At 33.1% G+C, this 23,309-nt stretch overlaps 2 protein-coding genes across 12 annotated transcripts in view; one reads left to right on the forward strand and one right to left on the reverse strand.

Annotated features, from left to right (window-relative positions):
• Positions 1-23,309, forward strand: part of LOC127902569 (uncharacterized) — a 100,754-nt gene that overhangs the window by 48,899 nt on the left and 28,546 nt on the right. The window contains exons 1-2 of one of the 5 annotated variants that reach the window (XR_008054970.1): positions 18,448-18,463; positions 18,559-18,651. The exons of 3 other annotated variants lie outside the window; for them this stretch is intronic. The gene's annotated coding sequence lies outside the window, so the exon portion shown is untranslated. Of the gene's footprint in view, positions 1-18,447; positions 18,464-18,558; positions 18,652-23,309 lie in introns of those variants that run through there. One more of the 5 variants, XR_008054969.1, reaches the window with a different exon arrangement.
• The window catches only part of LOC127902564 (putative disease resistance RPP13-like protein 1), a 121,153-nt gene that overhangs the window by 40,914 nt on the left and 56,930 nt on the right, over positions 1-23,309 (reverse strand). The gene's annotated exons all lie outside the window — the stretch shown is intronic.

A 23,309-nucleotide genomic window follows, 5' to 3' on the forward strand; every position in this document is an offset into this window, starting at 1 on the left:
TGATATTTATGTTACAAAAATTGGAAGCAAATAAGCAATTCAGAATCATGCAAGGACTTGGATTTTTTTGTTAATTCACTGGGCATATGTTTATCCCACCTCTGATTTTTCTTAATATTTCTCACTTGTTCATTTCGTGGCACTTTTAGCCGCTACATTGGCATTTTCTGCCATTTGCTTTTGTTCATTGAAGTAAGTTAGCTTATGAAATTGCTTTTTGATAAATGTTCTTCAGAGGGATTGTGAAAAGGCCAAATCAACTGAGATGATCGGGTTTTCTAGATCAGCCATCTCTGTCCTCAACGGTGCTGAACCGTCAATTACTGAGACACCAAACTCTGACCTGATTCATATGGATGTAGACCAAAGCTTCTTGCCTGCACCATGTCTGGTCAGAGCTGCTATCTTTGAAAGTTTTGCAGGACAAAACATGTCTGAGTCAGAAATTGACGTCACCCCTAGCGTAAGACATATATATCAAGAGCAATTTTGGTTTCTCAGTCGATACAGATACAGAATTCACATATGCAGGTTGCTCTCAATCTCTGTTTAATAGGCTAGTCCTCTGCTGTATCCTAGAAGGTGGACCATTATGCTTCCCAGCTGGCTCGAATGGGAACTATGTTTCTGCTGCAAAATTTTTGAAAGCGAACATTGTGAATATCCCTACTGAATATGAAGTGGGCTTTAAGGTGACAGAGAAGACACTTGTGACAATACTCGAGACTGTAAAGAAGCCGTGGGTAAACATTTCTGGTCCAACCGTCAATCCAACTGGCTTGCTGTACAGCAACAAAGAGATGTGTTTGTGAAAAATATGGGGCAAGAGTTGTGATTGATACTTCATTATCGGGATTGCAATTCAACTACGAGGGTTGGGGTGGCTGGAATCTGGAAGGCTGTTTATCGAAGCTGTATCGTCTCTCTCTGTCTCTGCTCGGAGGGCTGTCTCCGAAGATGCTTACTTACTGGAGCCCCCGCATTTGGATTTCTGGTTCCAAACCAACGTCATTTAGTTGATGCATTTAGTAGCTTTCCGAGATTAAGAATATATTTTATGCTATTAAGAATACATTTTTGATAAATTAACCGCAATTCTGAATTTTAATTTAGAGAATGTCGAGAAGAGATTTGATTTTTCATATAAAAAAATTAAAAATGAAATTAGTCAAAATCAATTACAAGAACAGCAATAAGAATATATTTTGTAAAAGCCATAAATACATAAATATAAATTTAGTTTAAGATTAAGTAATTATTAATTTGTATAGTAAGAGGGTCTTGTAGGACAATAAGAAGTTTTTAAAAGAGATTTGCTAAGGAACAAGTTTAGTTTGTGAATGCTCAAGTAATTGAAAGCAATGCAATTGAAGGAAATATAAAGCAATCATCATAATATTTGAACTTCTTGAGATTTTAAAAAAGTCCGGAAAATAGACAAATAATGAAAATAAAGTAAATAAACAAAGTAAAACAGGGCAAATATTTACCATTACACGTACATTTTTTATTTTTTATTTTTCCAAAAACGAATGTTGCCATTACTAATCTAGAATGTCAGCTATTGTATATAAGCACACTACCACACGTTGTGCTTTCTTTTTTTTACCTCCCCTTTTAGTAGTTGAAGTTACTATAAATAGAGTTTCCTCTCACTCTAGGATATATGCTATGGTCCTGCGATTTGTATTCTTTTATGTGAGATTGATTTTTTTTCTTTAAATAAAATTTTGGGAGATGGGAAATCTCATCAACTAAATACAAATTTTGACCTAGATAATTAGGTAACTAAAGTGCATGCATAACTAGTGAGACCGTGCCTAGCTAAATATATGATTCTAATTTCTTTGACTTTGATTTCAATTTTTGCTGAACATATATCTATTCCAAATAAAGAGTTAATGCACTTTTCACTTCTCTGCCAAGGAGGTCCTAGGGGAACTAACAACAGCAGAAAAAAAATAAAAAATCTGATACAGGCGTAGAAGATAAACAAATAAGTATATCTTGAGTTGCGTATATACACAAGTAATGTTCTGCGGATCTGTAGAAGCAATCTCAACCATCCAATGTTGTCTAAATTTTAATGAACATAAATTTTAAATGTTGGACAGTTTCGAAAAATAAACTTAGCAAAATGATATTATTAACAAATAAGGAGCACAAAGGTAATTAATCTTGGTGTGAAAATATTTTCATGGGTGTACTAAGAAAAAAAAACAAAGATAATAGAAGGAAAGTTATTGAGAAGTATTTTGGTATTTACAAAAGTGTTCAAAGTAAAAAGTGATCTTTTAAAATCTATTAGCTAGTGCGCATAATCATACGTTGTTCAGAGTAAATTTTAAACTACAAATATTATCAACGCTTTTGATAATATTCTTCAATCAGTTTTGCTCATTCCAAATTAAAAAATCCATTTCGCTATTACTTTCTAACTTGTCATATTAATGGAATAATTTAAAACAATCCGTCTGACCAAAGTTCTTAAGGGATGAACTAAGATTTCAGTGCATCACGTTCCGAAATTGAAATTAACAGTAGTTGCGAAGGCAGAGCAGCCCCTGTTTTTTACAATTGTACAAAATGGGAAGTAAAGCCAATTCAGGGAGCTCCCCTGTTTTCAACTTAAACATACATAATCCGAAGAATTTACAATTAAATAAATCATTCAAAATCTCCTTTAATCGAACCCCCACTTCTACGGTTTAATAAAATATCACGAAGGTGGCTAACGTAGTGAAATTAACATTTGGCTCATGAAGTTGCCATTATATGTATTGAAAAATAAAATAATACAAGAAATTGAAAATTATTTGGCACTGGAACATGTTGGATTGTTAGTTGTTAATTACGATGGGTATATAATCTGTCAGCAGATTCTCCTCCTAGAATATGGTAACTATCTAGTTTACTCATTCAAACTCAAAATCCTTTACTCTGTTATGGTATCAGAGCATTAAATCTCTCCATTTTTGTTTTCTATTCTCCCTCTTTCTACTGAATTCTTGCAATGGCAAGCAATCATTCCAACACTACCATCTGAAAACACCAATGATTCCAGCAACACTCTTATCACCATCAATGTCGCAGCTCAAACTCCTCTCAAATTAACTACCACCAATTACCTATCTTGGAAGTTACAATTCTAAACACTTTTCGTTGGCTATGATCTCCTCGGATATATAGATGGCTCTAAACCATGTCCTTTTGCAACTGTAACAACCAACAACACCACATCCCCAAATCTTGCATATACTCTCTGGATCCGACAAGACCAATTGATTTTAAATGCAATCATTGGATCAATCTCTCCCTCTATAATCTCGTTTATTGCTAATACCAAAACACCACAAGAAGCTTGGACCACACTTGCCAACACATGTGCCAAACCCTCACGCGGTCGAATCAAGCAAGTCAAAAATGAAATCAAACAAATGACTAAAGGGCCTGAATCAATCACTGAATTTCTGCAAAATGTGAAGGCACGCGCTGATGAGTTAGCTCTATTTGGGTCACCATTTGATAATGATGACCGCACCGATAGGATCCTAGAGACACTTGGTGATGACTACAAAGAGTTAGTTAGAGCTGTTCAAGGAAGAGATACTCCAATCTCCTTTGAAGAACTCCATGAGAAACTCCTCAACTTTGAAGCCACACTCAACATCACCAGACCACAAATTGCCTTCCCCATCACTGCTCATGTTTCAACTCACACCAATAACAACTGGCGCAATAGTAACAACTATGCCAATCAAAGTTCAACCAACACCAATCGGAGTCTAGGACAACCTCAAAACAACAATTTGAATCGACAGCAACGTCCCTACCTTAGCTTTTGCCAACTCTGCAGGATTCAAGGACACACTGCCAAAAAGTGTCCATCTTACAAGTTGCAACCAATCCAACCTACCGACACCAGCAAAACCACTCCATGGCAGCCCAAAACCAATTATGCAGCAACAACAAACAACAGTCAAAATTGGCTTCTTGACAATGGTGCATCTCACCACGTAACATCTGACCTGGAGAACCTTTCTTTGCACAATCCATATGACGGAAACGATGACATGATGATTGGGGATGGCACTGAGTTACAGACAACTCACACTGGTTCAACTACTCTTACCTTTCCTCATAAAAATTTTAAATTAAATAATGTTCTCTGTGTGCCAAGCATAAAGCGAAATCTTATTTCAATTCATCAATTTTGCAATACCAATAATGCTGCTATTGAGTTCTTACCTAATACTTTTTCTGTGAAGGATCTCAACACAGGGAACACACTGTTGAGAGGCCAAACTAAAGATGGCGTATATGAGTGGCCACAATCCAGTCCCATTCTTGCCTTTTCCAGTATCAAAACTACTGCTCATGATTGGCATCATAGGCTAGGACACCCATCTCCTTCTATTCTTAAGCAAATTATCTTTTCCAATAAATTGAGTTTAACATCTTCTGTATCGTCTTCTTTTAATTGTAATGCGTTTCTAACAAATAAAAGTCACAAGTTGTCCTTTTCGCAGTCAATAATAAAAGCGTCTCGTCCTCTTGAAGTCATTTACAGTAATGTTTGGACCTCGCTTGTGGTTTCCATTGATAATTATAAATATTATGTCATATTTGTGGATCAACATATAAGGTACATATGGTTTTATCCACTAAAACATAAATTTGACGTGAAAGAAATATTTATCAAGTTCAAATCCATTGTTGAAAAGCAATTTGATCACACCATCAAAATATTATATTCTGATAATGGTGGTAAATTTATGGCTCTAACCAATTTTCTATCCATGAATGGCATAGCTCATCTTACCACTCCATCACACACTCCTGAACACAATGGCACGTTTGAACGAAGGCATCTACACATTGTAGAAACTGGTTTGGCACTCTTAACCCATGCCTCTATTCCATTATCTTATTGGACACATGCTTTTGCAACAGTCGTTTACTTGATAAATAGAATGCCAACACCAACTATACACCTTCAAACTCCATTCGGAAAATTTTTTAAATTGCCACCCAATTATACCAAACTTAAGATATTTGGTTGCCTCTGTTATCCATGGTTAAAACCATATAACTCTCACAAGCTAGAGTCCAACTCTAAACCATGTGTGTTCTTAGGCTATTCCAATAATCAAAGTGCTTATTTTTGTCTTGATTGCAACACTTCAAGGGTCTATGTGTCTAGACATGTAAAGTTTGTAGAAAATGTTTATCCTTTTAAGCATCTTAAACTAGAAGAGTCCATAACTCACTCCAACACCATTGCTAAGTGTTTTCCTTCACCGATACAAATACAAACATCTCTCACACCATTGTCACTCAATACGCTATCTACTGTGGAAGACTCTCATCAACTTCCTTGTGCAAATCCTGAGACACCAACTCTCTCCACAACTACAACCACAAACCTACCCTCTCATACCATGACAACACGAGCCAAAAACAACATCCACAAACTTCTCAGAAAAATAAATCTCCATGCTCAACTAGCCAAATCTGACAAAATTGAACATACCACAGTCATTCATGTAACTCAGTGCCATCCATAATAATCATGTCTTCGTTCGCGTCATATGGATTGTGCAAAGAAAGGTTCTCAAGGTCAGATGTTACGTGGTGAGATGCACCACTATCAAGAAGCTAGTTTTGACTGTTGTTTGTTGCTGCTGCATAATTGGCTTTGGGCTGCCATGGAGTGGTTGTGCTGGTGTTGGTAGGTTGGATTGGTTGCAACTTGTAAGATGTACACTTTTTGGCAGTGTGTCCTTGAATCCTGCAGAGTTGGCAAAAGCCAAGGTAGGGATGTTGTTGTCGATTCAAATTGTTGTTTTGAGATTGTCCTGGATTTCAATTGGTATTGGTTGAAATTTGATTGGCATAGTTGTTACTATTGCGCCAGTTGTTATTGGTGCGAGTTGAAACATGAGCAGTGATGGGGAAGGCAGTTTGTGGTATGGTGATGTTGATCGTGGCTTCAAAGTTGAGGAGTTTCTTATGGAGTTCTTCAAAGGAGATTGGAGTATCTCTTGCTTGAACAGCTCTGACTAACTCTTTGTAGTCATCACCAAGTGTCTCTAGGATCTTATCGGTGAGGTCATCATTATCAAATGGTGACCCAAGTAGAGCTAACTCATCAGCTCGTGCCTTCACATTTTGCAGAAATTCAGTGATTGATTTAGGCCCTTTAGTCATTTGTTTGATTTGATTTTTGACTTGCTTGATTCGACCATGTGAGGGTTTGGCATATGTGTTGGCAAGTGTGGTCCAAGCTTCTTGTGATGTTTTGGTATTAGCAATAAACGGGATTATTGAAATGCAAGTTATGCAACCCAAGAGGGGGGGTGAATTGGGATTTTAAATTTTATGCAATACAATTCGCACAACAATTTAATCTACCGCCTTAATCAAATCAAAAACAATAAATTCAATCAAGTACAATATTAAAAGAGTAAGGGAAGAGAAAACGAACACAAGGATTTTTACGTGGTTCGGCTATCCCCGCCTACGTCCACGCCTCCAAGCTCACCCGGCTTGAGGATTTCACTATCCAAGCCTCCCAAGGCTTCAAATGTTTACAATTGACTTCCAAGGTGTCAATGAACCTTTACAACAAGAGATTATATCCCCAATCTCTTCACCCCAAGTGTTTCCCACACTTGTACACTCACAAATTGATGAGAAATGAAATTCACAACAATAAAACTCTCTTTAAGAGTGAATAACAAATTATAGCTCAATGATGATTCAACAAATGATGATTTACGAAATGGAAGCTCAATATATGTTATATGATCTTATATTTGCTTGTGTTAGTTCTTAAAATGAAGTTTGAGTTGAGTTTTTATAGTGAAAGCCCAAAAACTAGCCGTTATAGGCAAATTCCAGCGCTCAAGCGGTTAGCCGCTTGATTATCCGGCTAGCCGCTCAGGAACAGTAATATTACCGTTATTTTTGAATTTTGCTACAGTACTACTGTTCACTAAAATTACACTTTAGCCCAAAACGTTCTATAATTATACTATGGCCCAAAACGTCAGAAAACTTTGCAAATAGGTCCAATTTCAGAACTTCATAAAAATAGATGTCTTTCTCAAACTTTCTGAAATTATGATATGACCCCAAAGATTTTCTTATTTCACACAAAGGTCATTTTCAACATAATACCTATATTTTTCAAAGTTCTCAAAATCTTTCACTTTAGTTCAAAATATTCATAAATTATAGTATGGCCCAAAATATTTAAAATGTTTGTAAAAACATCCAACTCCGAAATTTGATACTTATTAAAATCAAAGATTTCAAATCTTAACATTTAAGTCCAATTTTACTCAAATCCACAAAATACTTTACTTTATAAAAATAAAATATTTTAGTTTATGAAAAGTATTTAATTAAATTAATTTCTTGAGCTTCTCAAATGCTAAATCAAACATCAATTAAATCATACCGGTTTTACAAGAATTTATTGCACTAATTTGTTCGTTGAGCTCTAAACTATTCTTGATGTCGCCATTGTCCGTTGAGTGTCTTCAATCTTGATTTCACTTGATTTACTTGTATAAATATTATCCTTCAAAAACTAGTAAAAATGTGAAATACAATATTTATTAAATCACTCAATACATATGTTTGTTATCATCAAAATTACATTATGTATAGCCCTTTAGGCTAACAATTATAGAGGGAGAGATTGATCCAATGATTGCATTTTAAATCAATTGGTCTTGTCGGATCTAGAGAGTATATGCAGGATTTGGGGATGTGGTGTTGTTGGCTGTTACAGTTGTAGAACGACATGGTTTAGAGCCATCTATATATCCGAGGAGATCATAGCCAACGAAAAGTGTTTGGAACTGTAACTTCCAAGGTAGGTAATTGGTGGTAGTTAATTTGAAAGGAGTTTGAGCTGCGACATTGATGGTGATGAGAGTGTTGTTGGAATCATTGGTGTTTCGGATAGTAGTGTTTGAAAGATTGCTTGCCATTGCAAGAATTCAGTAGAAAGAGGGAGAAGAGAAAAGAAAAATGGAGAGCTTTAATGCTCTGATACCATAACAGAGTAAAGGATTTTGAGTGAATACTTTTCCATTGATTGTAAGACTTTATATACAACAATATACATAACAACATTGCCTATTTTAAGAGATAAGATAACAGGAAAATATTTTACATTTGAATGAATTTGAATGAGTAAACTAGATAGTTCCCATATTCTAGGAGGAGAATCTGCTGACATATCTAGTTTACTCATTCAAACTCAAAATCCTTTACTCTGTTATAATCTAGGTCTTTTAATTATCATCTAACTAATGCATGTGCACTAGTTTCATTTTTGTCTATCACTGAAGAGTAATGTTGCTTGGTTGAATAGTGTCATATTACATCACAGAATTAAACTCACTTGATTTTCATTGCCACATGTAGCTTAAAAGTGCATGAACATTAACCATTCATCTAACTTATACTAATTAATCAATACGAATATCAATTCTTAGTACCCGGCAACATCCATCCATTAGAGTGAAACTCCCAATGATTTCATCTACACAAAATAAATATCGTATGTACTTTGAATATGAAGTTTCAGCACCTGAGAAAGCTAGCCATTACTTACATATTGGAGCCATCCACCCCGACAAGAAATCCATTAATCTACGGTTAATTTGACGCAAGGTATGATTTTGCAATGGCCAATTGTATATAGCCATTTGGTATTTCCATATTATATATGCTCCTAATGAAAATGAAGCAAGTACATAGTACTACTACTATGACATAATTTTCATGATTGCCAACTGTCAATACCAGCTACCTCTTATACGTGCCTTATTGAGCATGGAAACACCTTATGTTATAATTTCCGTTCACCATAGAATAAGTCCAGGGCCATTAATTCAACAATTACCAAACCAATATCCCAACAATGGTTTGATTACTAATCTCAGCAACAAAAGTTCTGCAATTTTTATTTGGCCAAAATGAATGTTTTCTTACTGCCTCCTTGATCTTATCCTACCTGATGATTCCTGAATGTTCTTCTTATTCTCTTATGCTGAGTCGCTTATTGAGATGAATACTCAGGGGTTCTTCCTCAAGAAATTTCAGCAGACACCTGATTCATTTTATCAAATATTAGCATCACTAATCACTAAATGATATAAGATAGTTCTGTTTTGAAAAATCAATATAAATCAATTAACTTAGATTTTCTTAGTCTTGGAGCACAATGTGTGATGATTTGATGAGAAATATTAATATGCATGCATCCCCCTGCGTTCATTAGAGCTGCTTGACACTTTCTTCTTTCTTTCTTTTGGGTACTGTTTTAAATTTTTAAATTTTGAATCAATCAGATTGAGTTGCATGTTTGCTTTTAGTCCAAACTGAAATCAGACATTAAGTATTTTTGCTAGAATGAATGCAACCAAGATTCTATGGGATATGTATGAAGATGTTGTAATAAAGTGCTTTTGATAAATTTCCCTGGTCGGTTTGCTTCACTAACCATTAACAAGCAAATTCTCCCAATGACCCTCAAACCCTTGTGCACAATTAAAATAATTTCAATTTTATATATACAAAATAAGAAACTCTCAAATATACTATTTGATAATCACAAAAATAACAATTCACTCCAGTAAATCACATTACATTCTATATTGCAATTCTTTTTAGGATAAATTCAAAGAGAAGGACATATAATTGAATTTGGGACACATAATATATTCCCAATTACCCTTGGCTGTGTTTACTTTCTGGGAGTGAGGAGTGTGGATTCCTCTCACTCCAGTGTTTACTTCAACAAATTGGGAAATGATTGGAAATCCCACTTCGTGGGTCCCACCCATTTTTGGAGTGGAGAGTGGGAGTGGGACTCCCATGGGGAGAGGTGGAAATGGAAATCCACTCCCACCTCTCCATTTTCTACCATTTTTTTAATTTAATTTAATATTTTATATTAAATAAAATAAAATAAATAATATTATTATATTTAACTAAATAATAATTTGCATTAATTATAAGTTAAAATTACTTAAAAATAATATTATTATATTAATAGAGAATTAATAAAAATTACTATATGCTATCTTTATTTAATAATATAATATTATTATATTTATTTTAAAAATAATAGTACCAAATTTATTTAATATTAATAATAAATAATAATAAATAGTTTATTCTAAGAAAATACTAATTTTGCACTAAATAATATTATATTAATAAATAATAAATTTAATATAATTATATTAAATAAAATAAAATAATGTTTCATTTTATATCTACCCTTCTTTTTATTAAATTTACTATAATTATATTTAACAAATATTTAAATAATATTATTATATTTAACTAAATAATAATTGGGTTTGATTCTAAGTTTAATTTACTTAAAAATATTATTATTATATTAATAGAGAATTAATAATATTACTATATACCATCTTTATTTGAAAATATAATAGTATTATATTTATTTAAAAATAATAGTAATATAGTATTATATTTCTTTAATATTAATAATTAATACTAATAAATAATTTATTCTAAGAAAATATTAATTTCATACTATGTTAATAGTAAAAATATTTCATTTATATTGCCCTTATCAACAATTTTTAATTTATATAATTAAAATTAAAATTAATAAAAAATTGTGATGTTCATAATTAAGAATATTAATAGTTATTATAAATTTACAAATATAATAAAATAAATGTTTATTCATTAAATATGTTTTTTATTAACTTTGTAATTAAAAACTATAATTCTTTAAAATAAAGATAAAATTGTAATTTGAAACTATTTACTCACAATCCAAGACAAAGTAAACACATAAATTGAATTTTGATCTCCATTTTATGCTTCCATTACAGTGCAAGTAAACAATCTACTCTCAATCCCACTCCACACTCCCAATCATAGAATTTCCACTCCTCAGGATTCTCACTCCAATCTAAAAAGTAAACGCTACCTAAGTGTAAACAGTTCCACTCAGATATATATAATGATGATGAAATTTTGTTTTCTCTAAACAATCATTATAGTGTTTTATAATGAGTAATTGGCTCAATATTAATACAAAACTATTTTAACATGTGACATATTCTATCGTAGTGCGCTTCAACGCAGACTTTTAACTCAAATAGAAAAGTTTCCATTTTCTACAGAGCATTCTGCAAAATGTTTCTTCAAATCTTTCTTCAAGAATTAATTTTACGAATCTTTTTTACTTGAAATCTTAGAAAAGAAAAATTAACCAGATTAGATTAGAGATATACATAAATTTGTTACCAGTTTAGAATGCGAGTATGATTAATTTAATAAGAGAGAACGAGAATTGAGAGTGTCCCAAAGAGAGAAAATTAGATTATAAAAATCTGCATGCAGGCATATCATATGTTAATATTATTCTTTTGTTGCTGAAAATTAATTAATTAATTCCACTACATCCTTTTTTTAATTTTGTGTCGTGCACCACATTGGGCACTTCTGAATTACGTTGCATATCTGTTAATTCAAAGAAATAGAACTTTTGTGTCAATCAACTTACTTCATTAATATTCTTTATCATTATGGTTAATGGCTTAGCAAATGCATGAGTAAGGGTCACCCAAAATCAATAAAACACCTTCTCTTGTATTAACCTTTGCTAGCCGTCGAAGTTAAAAAAATTTTTGAACAAGTAAAAGCAGTTCCAACTCAAAATCAATAGTGCGCAATTGGGTTGTTATAAATATTTCTGAATTTCAGTCTAAGTTGAATTGTTTAATTGCGTATGCACAAACTAGCTTTATCACTTCTTTCATATTGATACCCATAAATTTCAACCTTATTTTATGTTGATGCACAATCTAACTTAACAAAAAGAATATTCAAATTGTCACAAAATGTTTTAAAAAAAAAAATCATATACAGTAGTTAATTTTTCTTCTTCTTCACTCCTGTATCCAGCTCCATTCCCCTCTTTTTTGCCGTTATGCTGCTCAACTGTTAGGTTTTAATTACGCTAATCTAACGGTTGGGATTTGTAAATGAATAATGAAGTGACGTTCGGCTACTATCTGAGCTCATTGCATCAAATTGGTTTTGTGATTTTTTTTCTCTTTCTTCTCTGTAACGCCCGAGTAGTTCCGAAAATATCGACAGTCATCGACGGCAAATCTGAACAAAGGTAACATGAGGTGATCGTGGTGAAATTGTTTTTTGGCATTCGAATCATTCATTCAAATATTAAATGCAAATTAATTAATTATTAATTTATGGATTTACGTTTTGCAAATTGTGCGCCGTGGCGGGATGGCAAAAACTGCAATCATGTGCCGTTAACATTTACATAGTTAATGTCATCGAGATCACATGGTTGTTATTTATGAAAAGAGAATTGCTGGAAATTTTGTTAATCCACCATTGCAACAGTATATTGTTATAAATTGCATTGTGTAACGTATGTGAACCCAAAAAAAAAAAAAGGCGGTACAGTAAAATAAAAGAAGAAGCTGGAAACAGGGAGAACACATACACACGTGTGAGAGAGAAGAAGAAGCTAACAAAAACCCGACCCGCCCCGAGAACCGAATCGGTTGTATTTCACGATTCCGGCCAGCTCACCGACCGAGCAAGGTATCAATTGGAAGCTTAAAGACTGGTCATTATATCCCAGCCGTCAGCGTCGCCAAAAACCGACCGGAATGCCCCCGTTTGTAGCACGAAAAATTGGCCATTCCTGTCCGACCATTCCCGTCACCTGAAACGGCCGAATTGCCATCGACCGGCCACTTAGAGGCTCACGGCTGTGGGAGCTCGATCCACCGCCATCGTCGCGCGTGGGACGTCACCGCTGGCACCGTTGGATATAAATCAATCACCATAGATTCTCTTTGTCTCAGAACACAATGGGTGATGATTTGATCTGCATTCGTTAGAGCTGCAGTTCTTTCTTTTGGGTACTTTTTTATTTTCATTCAGTCAGATTCAGTTGCACATTTCCTTTTAGTCCAAATCGAAATCACATATTAAGTACATCTTCCAGAATGGATGCAACAAAAATTCTATCTGATCTGCAGTTCATGAAAAGTGGCCGAATGCTTCCGGCAATTCAAGCAAAGAGAAGCTTGGTTGACTGATTGCTCTTCGTGTGAAATTCTACCTAATGGCTATCCTTTTAATGGTTTAAATTCTTCTTTTTTTTCTTTGAACTGTTGATTTATACTGTCTTGTATGCAAATTAAATTCGGAATTTCGGATGATAATAGTCTTGATTTAGAACAGATTCGGTAACATGTGGCATTCTAAATTCTTGCAATGCCATTTCTTGTTATGGCAGCAGCATTTTTTATCATCATTTGTGTGGACTAATTTGCTGGATTCAAAACTTGGCGTTTTAAAACGGCATCGTTTTGTCTATTAAGATGTTTCAAAGTTGTCACGGGGTTGGACATATGACCCGCTTAATGATACCAAAACGGCGAGGCATGAAAGTGTTTCGGCTAAGGTTTAAGTTCTGCGTGTGACAAGCACGTGAGAGAAGAATCAAGTTAGTTATAAGTTGTTATACACATGGGTGGATCTGGTGCAATCTGGGGTTATGAACGGCCGTTATACAAGCTGAGCTTTCAGGCAGTTTCAGCAAGATGTAAAGAGCTTTCTAGAGAGAATGAAGAGAGAGAGAAAGTCGTTAGCACAACAAACACAGTGAGATAATAATTTAAATAGTAGCTAATTTAAACCAGCAATCGGAAACAACAAATGAAGAACATAAGAGGAAGGAAACCGAAACAGAAATATAAACCCGAGGCCTGTACAGGACAGTTTCCTTAAAACAGATTTACCACCTCTTGGAGTGCTTTAGGTCTGCTGGTATCTATTTCTCAGGATACAACGGGCACGAATTTTCGGTTAAGCACAGACAGATAATTCCGGCGTACCACAACAACGGGAACTCAATCAGAAAAAATAGACGAAGAAGGAGGGAAGAAAAATAACAAGTGCTCTTAGTGTTGATTTCAGTGTGTCAAAAAACAAAAGAGGAGGTGCCTTTTTATACTCATGTGAGGATGTAACATCTGCTGTGTATTGAATTTTCGAATTCAATATATGCAATTAAATAGTTATAACAGCCAATTCAATTCACTGAATTGATTTGAAAATTGAATTCATAAACGTGTATAACAGCTAAAAAATTATTGTTATGAAGCTGTTACAAATCCTTTGAATTCAAAACGTGAAACAGTTACAACAAAACAAAAGGAAATTAAGAACGTGCCAAGCTTGCATGGATGATTTTGGACTGACATTCGCGTACGCGCGGGCATGGTTAAGTGTTTATATATAAACACTAATCCCTAGGCTTCTTTTTCCCATGTGGGATAAGCCTCATTTCCTTTCAAATTTCCAACTTCAAGGGTGAACTTTGAGAGACAATTTCTTATTCACCCAAGCATCATTTTGAGAAAATAAGATTATACTTTTAAAGTATCAACGGAGTAAAATCCGAACCTCACAAGATTATCCACTTTCGTTAAGTGGGACTCACTCAAAATAGCATATACATGCTATTTTTTCAACAAAAGTATCATCTTATTCCTTGTTAGTTTCTCCGTGTGAGCTCTGTAAAATTACTTTGAATCATAAATAAAACTCATTTTGGTCGATTCTCCCTTGGATGTAAGTTGTGCCTCATTGCATAGCTGAACCACGTAAACAGTGCTAGTTTCTGTGTGTGATTGTTTGTTAATCTTGCTTATTTCTTTTTTCCTAATGGTTGAAATCTTGCTTTAAGTTCTCAAGTCATCTATTGAGTTCATCGAGGTCATTCAATTGTTCATATGTAGCTAGTTTGATCTTGAACAGGGTCTTGGGCAGTGTTTTGATGGCTTGATTAGCGGCTATCTTGACAGTACAATTGGTATCAGAACTAGTTCTTCAGATCAAGATCCAAGTGTGGCTACATCAAAGATTGATCTCGAGAAGTTCAATGGAAAGAATGACTTTAATATACAAAACTTGTATCTAATGGTTTACATTTGGAGATGATGTAATAAAGTGCTTTTGATAAATTCGCCTGGTCGGTTTACTACTTCACCAACCATTAATGAGCAAATCCTCCCAGTGACCCTCAAACTCTTCTACACAATTATAATAATTTCAGCTTTATATAAACAAAAATGAACAGCTCTCAAATATATTATTTGATAATGACAAAAACAACAATTCACTCCAATAAATCTCGTAATAAATACATGGTCTATATTGCAAGTCTTTTTAGGACTCATTCAAAAAGAAAACTTAGGGAATAGCATTGCAAGAATATGGAATCAGAATAACATTGATACAAAGAGAAAAAAAAAAACGGGGATGGTCTGATTGCTTTGTTTGCAAAATTATTGGTGCGGGGGTCTACTTGTTTTTGTTTCACTTTATTAATTAATTAGCAAAGCAAACATGTAACCATTTGAAAAAGGATCACTGGCACCAGCTTACGAAAGATGAATTTGTAAGACATATTAATTTAGATGAAAATGTGGCGTTATTAAGTTATGAATTCATTAACTTGAGGTACTAATATTTACTAATGATAGTGATTAATTTATTTAACTTGTCATAGTCTTCAATTAAGAATGAAGTGCAATCAATTTATGGAAAAAATAATTATTTTTTTTACTTTTTAAGATTTTAATTTTTAGGATTTCATTTTGCTCAGTTTCGATTATTGATGTTGTTGAAGAGGGCAATAAAAGCCTGTTGAATTTCATCAAAGGCTTGCATCTCATCTCACAAATTGGCAATATTGATTGGCTTCTTTATAGGCGCAGGCATGATGAATTTATCACTTCCTTCATATTGATGCCCATAAATTTCAACTATATTTTATTTTTGAGGCACAATCTAACTTAACAAAAATAGTATTCAAATTGTCACAAAATATATTTTAAAAAAAAATCATATACAGTAGTTAATTTTTCTTCTTCTTTACTCCAGGATCCAGCTCCATATCCCTCTTTTTTGTCGTTGTTCTGCTCAGCCGTTAGATTTTAATTACATTAACCTAACGGTTGGGATTTGTAAATGAATAATGAAGCAGTGTTCGATAAATAAATAAGTTATTAATTTATGAAAATTACCGTTATTTTAGAAAAATATGATTACGTTTATAGTATTGATTTACCTTGAGTTGGAATCTGTTATGTTTTATTTGAATAATACTTTTCTTTTAAGAAGATTTTTTAATAGTTAACTGCTTTATAATTTCAAACAAAGAAGTAGATGATATTGAATAATTTTTTGCCGCAAACCAACAATACCAACTAGGATTTCTTTTCGCATTACAAACGGTCAAAGATGAGATCTAAGTGGAAATTAATTTAAAAAAGAAGCAAACAATGCAAAGAACATATTTTACCCACGCTATATGGACATGCCATATGGATTTTGTTTTTATACTAGGTAATTATTAATTTATATGATAACATATTTCCTTCAAACTATAGTATTTGAATTTGAAATTTTTTTTTAAAAAAAAATTAGTATTACAATAGTAGTCATGATTCGATTGGTTTCGGTTTTATAAGAAAAAAGTTGGGGAAATAGACAAATAATGAAGGAACAAGTTAAGGACAGCCAATAAACAGGGGAAAGTGAATTACTGTCCTTGAGCACATTAATAATCTCGGCTTTCTATGTACAATTTTGTAAATTCTAGTCATACACTAGAGTCTTCTGGGTTTTGTTGCATCAATTCTTTGGTGTTTATCTTGTTTTATTATTTTATGATGCAAGAGTCCTGGTAGTGCTGTATCTGGAGTAAAAATATTTAATTTATTTTTCGTTATTATTAATTAATCAACCCATCGATGTATATTGATTTCTTTGTATTAGCTAATTGCTTAATGCTTTTTTGTGCTTCCCGCCATGAAATCACGAAGTACTTGCAAATAAGATCATGGAGGTGGTGTGTTGTGATGTGATAAAATCATATCTAAATTAAGAGATGATGCAAATAAGTGCAATCAATTTATGAAATCACGAAGTACACAAGCTTTTAATTTTACGATATACCTAATAATCAAAGGTTTAATGCTCAGGTTAAAAGGGAGTGAATAGAAATAAATGTAAAAAAATAAAAAGATGAACAAGTGAACATGATAATTTATTAAATAAAAAATTAAATTTATATCTATTTTAATAAGTGTGAAATCATTTAATTTATTTTGAGTACTCATATTTTTTATTGCAAAAAACTTCAGAATTCCATTTACTAATAAGGACAATTCAATATAAGTAAATAGGACAATAATACTTTTGACATTCATGTAGCGCCCACACATTCATGTAAAATTCTTAAACCTTAAACTGGAGAATACTCTTCATCAAAACTCATTTAAAAGCATATTTCTTTGACTTAGATATCGAGGAGGTTCTATGGGAATAACCGACTGCTGAAAAACAAATTAAAAGACCAGATACAAGTGTAGAATATTCTCATTAAATTTTAATTTTTTGCACAAACATGGCCTGCATATATACACAAATAACTGTTCTACGAATACGTAGAAGCAATCTCAACTGTCCAATTTTTTTTTTAATTTTAACGAATATAAATTGTATATGCTGGATAACTATGGAAAATAAGATTAGGAAAATGATATTATCAACAAATAGGGAAAGCAAAGGCAGTTAATATTGGTGGGATGAATATTTTTATGGGTGTACTAAGAAAAATAAAGATAATAAAAGGAATGCTATTGGTAATATCAATAGCATTCTTTCATATAGTGCACAAATTACTTTTATCACTTCTTTCATATAAATACTCATAAATTTTACCCAAATTGTCGAAAAAAAAAACCATATAGTTATTTTTTCTTCTTCTTTAATCCATTATTCAATAGGAGTATAACAAACTATATTTAATAGGAGTATAATAAACTAGGAGAAAAGAGAAATTAAGGAGAAAATTAGGGTGATTATTGCAATGATAAGAACTCTTATTTCAGATACATGCGCGGCATTCATTAGTTTGACCAAAAATAAATGAACTTATTTGTATTTTAATCAAAATCGAGGGACATCAACAAAAGTTTTCCACTCCACAAAAGTTTATCATTTTCTCGTTAAGAAAAAAAATTGCATAAAATTAAGAAACCAGTAGTCACTGAGCGGGAGAAACAGAGTAAGGAGAGTTCAAATTTCAAAAGATGGAACCCGAAGGAGAAACCCTAGCAACAATCCTAGAAGAAGAAGAATATGATGATGAAGATACGGCCATGCCCAACGTTAAGCACAACCCTAAAACAAAAACAAAAGACAACTCTTAGGATTCGAGCGATGCCTCTAACTCCGACTCGGATTCTGACTCAGAAGACGAAGCAAAACAGAGCATGGAGCTTCAAAACTAGAGTATAAGTTATCCAATGAACCTTCCAATTACGAGACCCATTTTCAAGTATCAATACGCATACTATTCAGTGATTTTGTGGATACCCATTTGCTTGTTCTTTCTTAATTGGGTTGCGATAAAAATGACTTTTTTTTCTTCAGTATATAAAGGTTTTGAGAAAAATGGGTGAGATAGAGAAGCTGAGACAAGCTAGTGAAGCGATGAAAGAGATTTTTTCCATTGACTCCTGCTAGGTGGCAAGAATGGGCGAGAGATGAAGCCTCGATTTCAACTGGGTATCTGTCATTTCCTTTTTGCAGTGGTTTTCGATTTTTTTAACAAATATTTTTTCGCTTACAGATATAGATGTTTATGTTCGTTATTTGCTAATGTAAAAAGGAACAAAACATGCTTAAAAGGTATTAAAGAAAGAAAAAGAGAACCAATTTGATGGCAGAAGAAACAGCTTATATGTTTACAGAATTAGACATTTGATCGCTGAGTTAGTTGAGGAAGATATTTAATCACAATATCTGATGTTGTTTCTGTTGGCCTCAACTAATTGTTAAGATTTAATACTTTCATTCAGCAATGCAATAGACTTTCATTGGGTCCACCTTAGTTGGGTGTTCTGAGGAATCAATGAGTGTCTTGAGAAAACTTGGGTGGAGTGTGGATCATTTTCAGGATTCAGTTTCCAAGAAAGCAAAAACGAAGTCGTAGTCATAGTTTAAATTAATTTATGTTTTTGTCTTTTTCTGTGAGCCCAGTGAGCTTTTGTTTTCACTTTGCTCTCTTTTGCTTCTTTCCCTTCTTTTCCTGCTGTTTCTTGACAATCAAGCAGATCAGGATTAACTGTTTACTTTTGGTCTAATTATTCACCCTAACTCGAATAATACATTGGTTTAGTGCTATCAAAATAGGAAGTGACTTAATATCTGAAGCTGACTTGGGAGTGGAATGCATGTTACTAAAAATATGCTATTATGGTAGATAGAATTTGCTTTTTAGGTAAGACTAAAATAATTACCACTGTTAATTTATTTCAATAAGTTCGTACATCATTCAATAATAAGTCCAAGATTTTAATGGTTTTGCTTCCTGAAAATTTGTCATCAGTGCATGAACAAAGTTCAATGGATGAACATCTCTTAGTTAATTCGAGTTCTGTATGAAACACTAATCTTGCTCTGTACTTTGGAGCATTTTAATAATTGATGTTAAGATTTGCTAATGTAAAAAGGAAGAAAAGCTGCTTAAAGGTATTAAAGAAAGAAAAAGAGAATCAATTTGGAGAAGGGAATACTTATAGTGGGAGTTCTATTCTTTGGGGTTTAATTGATGGAAGAAGAAACAGCTTATATGTTTACAGAATTAGACATTTGATCGCTGAGTTAGTTGAGGAAGATAATTAATCACAATGTCTGATGTTGTTTCTGTTGGCCTCAGCTAATTGTTAAGATTTCATACTTTTTTCTGGTTTTTCATAACTGTGACCTAAAGCTTAATGTATACTTTGATTATTACATAATCGGTTTCTTGCTGATACTTGGCTTTAATTTGTAGACCTGAGGCTCTCTTGGGAGTTGGGAAGATTTACGAAAGAGAAGTTTCTGATTATCTGGTTTGTTCTCTTTATGCCTACCGAATTTGAATTCATACTATGCATGAATTTATGATTCTTTGAGAAAGAATTTATGAAATTGAAGCATTATAGTAAAGCGTACCACTGGTAAGCTTGATTCACTTTGTTTTTATTTACTACCAAGAGGTGCTAACAGTTCATGATGCACAAAAAGAGGTGGGGAAAAAAAGAAATCTTCTTGCTAGACACATAAATTTAATATTTGAATCATTTTCAACCTAAGAAATGTGCTGAAGAGCAGCATTTTTGTTTATATCAAAGTTCAATTGCATCTTATATCATCTGTTTCCATCTCCTTTGTGGTAAATAAAGTCCTTGATGATGACAATAAGAATCACATAAGAAGTTAATTTCATATCTGGAGATTTTCATCATAGTAGTTCATTGAAAGTGAAGGCAGCTGAGTACTCCTTTTTCTGATGCAGTCTGTCCCTCTTTGGTGTGATTATTTGAAATTTGTGCAAGAATATGATCCTTCTATACGAGAATGTGCCTAATAAAATATCACAAAGGTGCCTAACACAGTGAAATTAACATATTCAGCTCATGAGATTGCCATTATATATATTGAAAAAGAAATTAATATAAGAAACTGAAAAGTAATTGACACTGGATCATGTTGGATTGTTAGTTGTTAATTATGATGGGAATATAATCTTGGTCTTTTAATTATCATCTAGCTAATGCATGCACACTTTCATTTGTGTCTATCACTGAAGAATAAAGTTGCTTGATTGAACAACATCATAGGACAGAAACTCAAAACTCAATTTCATTGCCCGAGCATACCATGCCATACGTAGCTCAAAAGTGCAATTAACATTGAACATTCAGCTAGCTAGCTCGTACTAATTAATTTATAGGATTGCTAGTTCTTTATGATTCACTAAAAGAGAAAATATTTGACAATCACAAAAACAACAACAATTCACTCCCATAAACAACATAATAGATACATGGTCTATATTGCAAGTCTTTTTATGATTTTAATTAAAAGAGAAAATGCAAAGGACATATTATATATAATTAAATGTTCTCCTTGATAATTAGACAAAATAACACCAATCTGGCTAACTAATACAATCATCATAATTATCTGATTTTTATTTTAATTATGTCTAATCATACTAATTTAATAAAGAATACTGAATACATGAGTATTTATATGTTCAACAACTTTGGCTGAGTATGAAAAATATAAGAGCTACGTTTATGCTTTGTGTTATTAAGTAGGACATGACCATATTATGTTGCATTTGTCAGAAAACTGAAAATTATTGAAAAGGATCTTAAAAGAGAGGTGTTGAATTGTAAGCTTAAAAATGAGTTTTAGAAGTTTCTGACATGTTGGTTTGTATCCTTGATTGTGCATGCCCTGTCGGTTTCTGGATGAAACAGGAGAATATATATGACATCTGTGTATTGTCTTTTACTTCCAGTAAGTGAATCACATGTTCTTCACGTGATTTCACGTACTTTATACGGATTTAGCAGTTGTTTTGGTCACTAATTGAAGCACGAGTTAAGCACGTGATTCAAGGTTGTTTACTGACCGTTATAAGGCAGGAAAATTCTGGGTTTCTTACAACAAACCCAAAAGGCAGCTGGTGAGTGGAAGATGTTTCTAGATTCTTCATGATCTATATATATAGTCTTAGAGGCTATAGTTGAGCCATATGAAAAGTTTGTAACTTCTTAATGTTTGTAGCTTGTTCTTGGTAATTGCTCTGACCAGGGAAGTGAGCTAAAATGATATCAACTTTTATTTCTGGACAAGTTAAGAAAATTTTTGAGTTTCTGAAAAATGGCTTCTATGAGATCAGCAGTTCTTTGGATTTATATTTCGAAGATGATTTGGTTGCTGATGAGAAGATTCCATTCCTAGCTTGTCTTGCCAGTGCTCTAAAGGAGCATTCTTTTTTCCCATATGAGCCACCAGCTGGAACCAAAAGATTCCAGAATCTGATTGCTGACTTCATGAAAATGTACCACCATATTCCACTAAATGCTGATGTGAGAAAACCTTCACCACTCATCATTTTTTATTACTTCTCTGGACAAGTAATTTTTGAATTGTCTGTCCTAGATTCAGTTTTCCCTGATGCATTATTTCAATTTCTTTGCATGTGAACTTGGAGCATTCATATTAGTTTAGGAGTGAATCTATTGGTCTTTTACTTGTTTGTAACAAATAACGTATGAAACAATCTTGTTATTTTTTGTTCTCAATATGTAGAGCTCTATGGACCAATTGCTTGTCTTCTGTTATCCTCATTAGGATTGCTTCAGACTACTTCCACTTCATGCTATTTGTGATAATTTGTATTGTTTTTGTGGTCTTTCTTATGTCTGTTGGACAAATGCTGTAATATGAAATTTTATCTAATGGTGTCCTTTATTCCTTTTGCATCATGTCCCCTCTAGTAGTTAAATGTATTTTTGGATTTGTTAATTTATTTGGTTTGATGAAATCTTGATTCTCATGTTATCTATCTGTTTATTCAACTTGACCATGGAATGTGTTGTTGCTGTGAGTTACGTTGCACATGCTTGTTATTCGTCTAGTCTTTTTATGTAAACATACGGGTTGGGATGTACTCGTATATATATATTGGACCTGAGATATTTGCACCTGACCTACTTATTGATCTACGTGTAAAATGAAGAACTTTTTGAGATCTGGAATGGATCAAGACCTGCAATTTTTATTTGTAGATGTTCCACTCTCCAGTCCAATTATAAAAGACAGTTTGTGAATGCTGCATGAATAAACTAGCCAAACTTAAAGATGCTTAATTGCCTCTTTCTCTTCTTTTGTATACGAGTAAAACAATCCACATTCCTAATTTTCTTCTCCACTTGTTTCTCAAGAATATTGTCTTTCCTTCAAGAGCCATGTGGCAATTGTGAATCTCTTCGATTGTTTTCACCTCGCCTTGAACATCTAACCAGACACTTACCGAAGCAATGGTTAACAAGTTTAGCAATCAAGGTATGATATATTTCTGATTTATTTTTGTGTTATTTTTGACATAGTTGAAGATGTCATTTTTTGGCAGATTTTCTTTGCTATTCTTGGAACAAGTAATAGTGCTTATTGCCTTGTTTGCACACATACTAGTCTAGATACACCACAGAAGTTTTTGGATGATGGAATATCAGATATGAACTCAGCACATTGTTTACCTGTTGCCTTTTTTCCTCAAGTGACAGTAAAAACTAGTAATTGCAGTAGATAATATATTTAATGAAAATTACTGGGCAGTC

The sequence above is a fragment of the Citrus sinensis genome, chromosome 5 (genome assembly GCF_022201045.2).
Source record: "Citrus sinensis cultivar Valencia sweet orange chromosome 5, DVS_A1.0, whole genome shotgun sequence".
Classification (NCBI taxonomy): domain Eukaryota; kingdom Viridiplantae; phylum Streptophyta; class Magnoliopsida; order Sapindales; family Rutaceae; genus Citrus; species Citrus sinensis.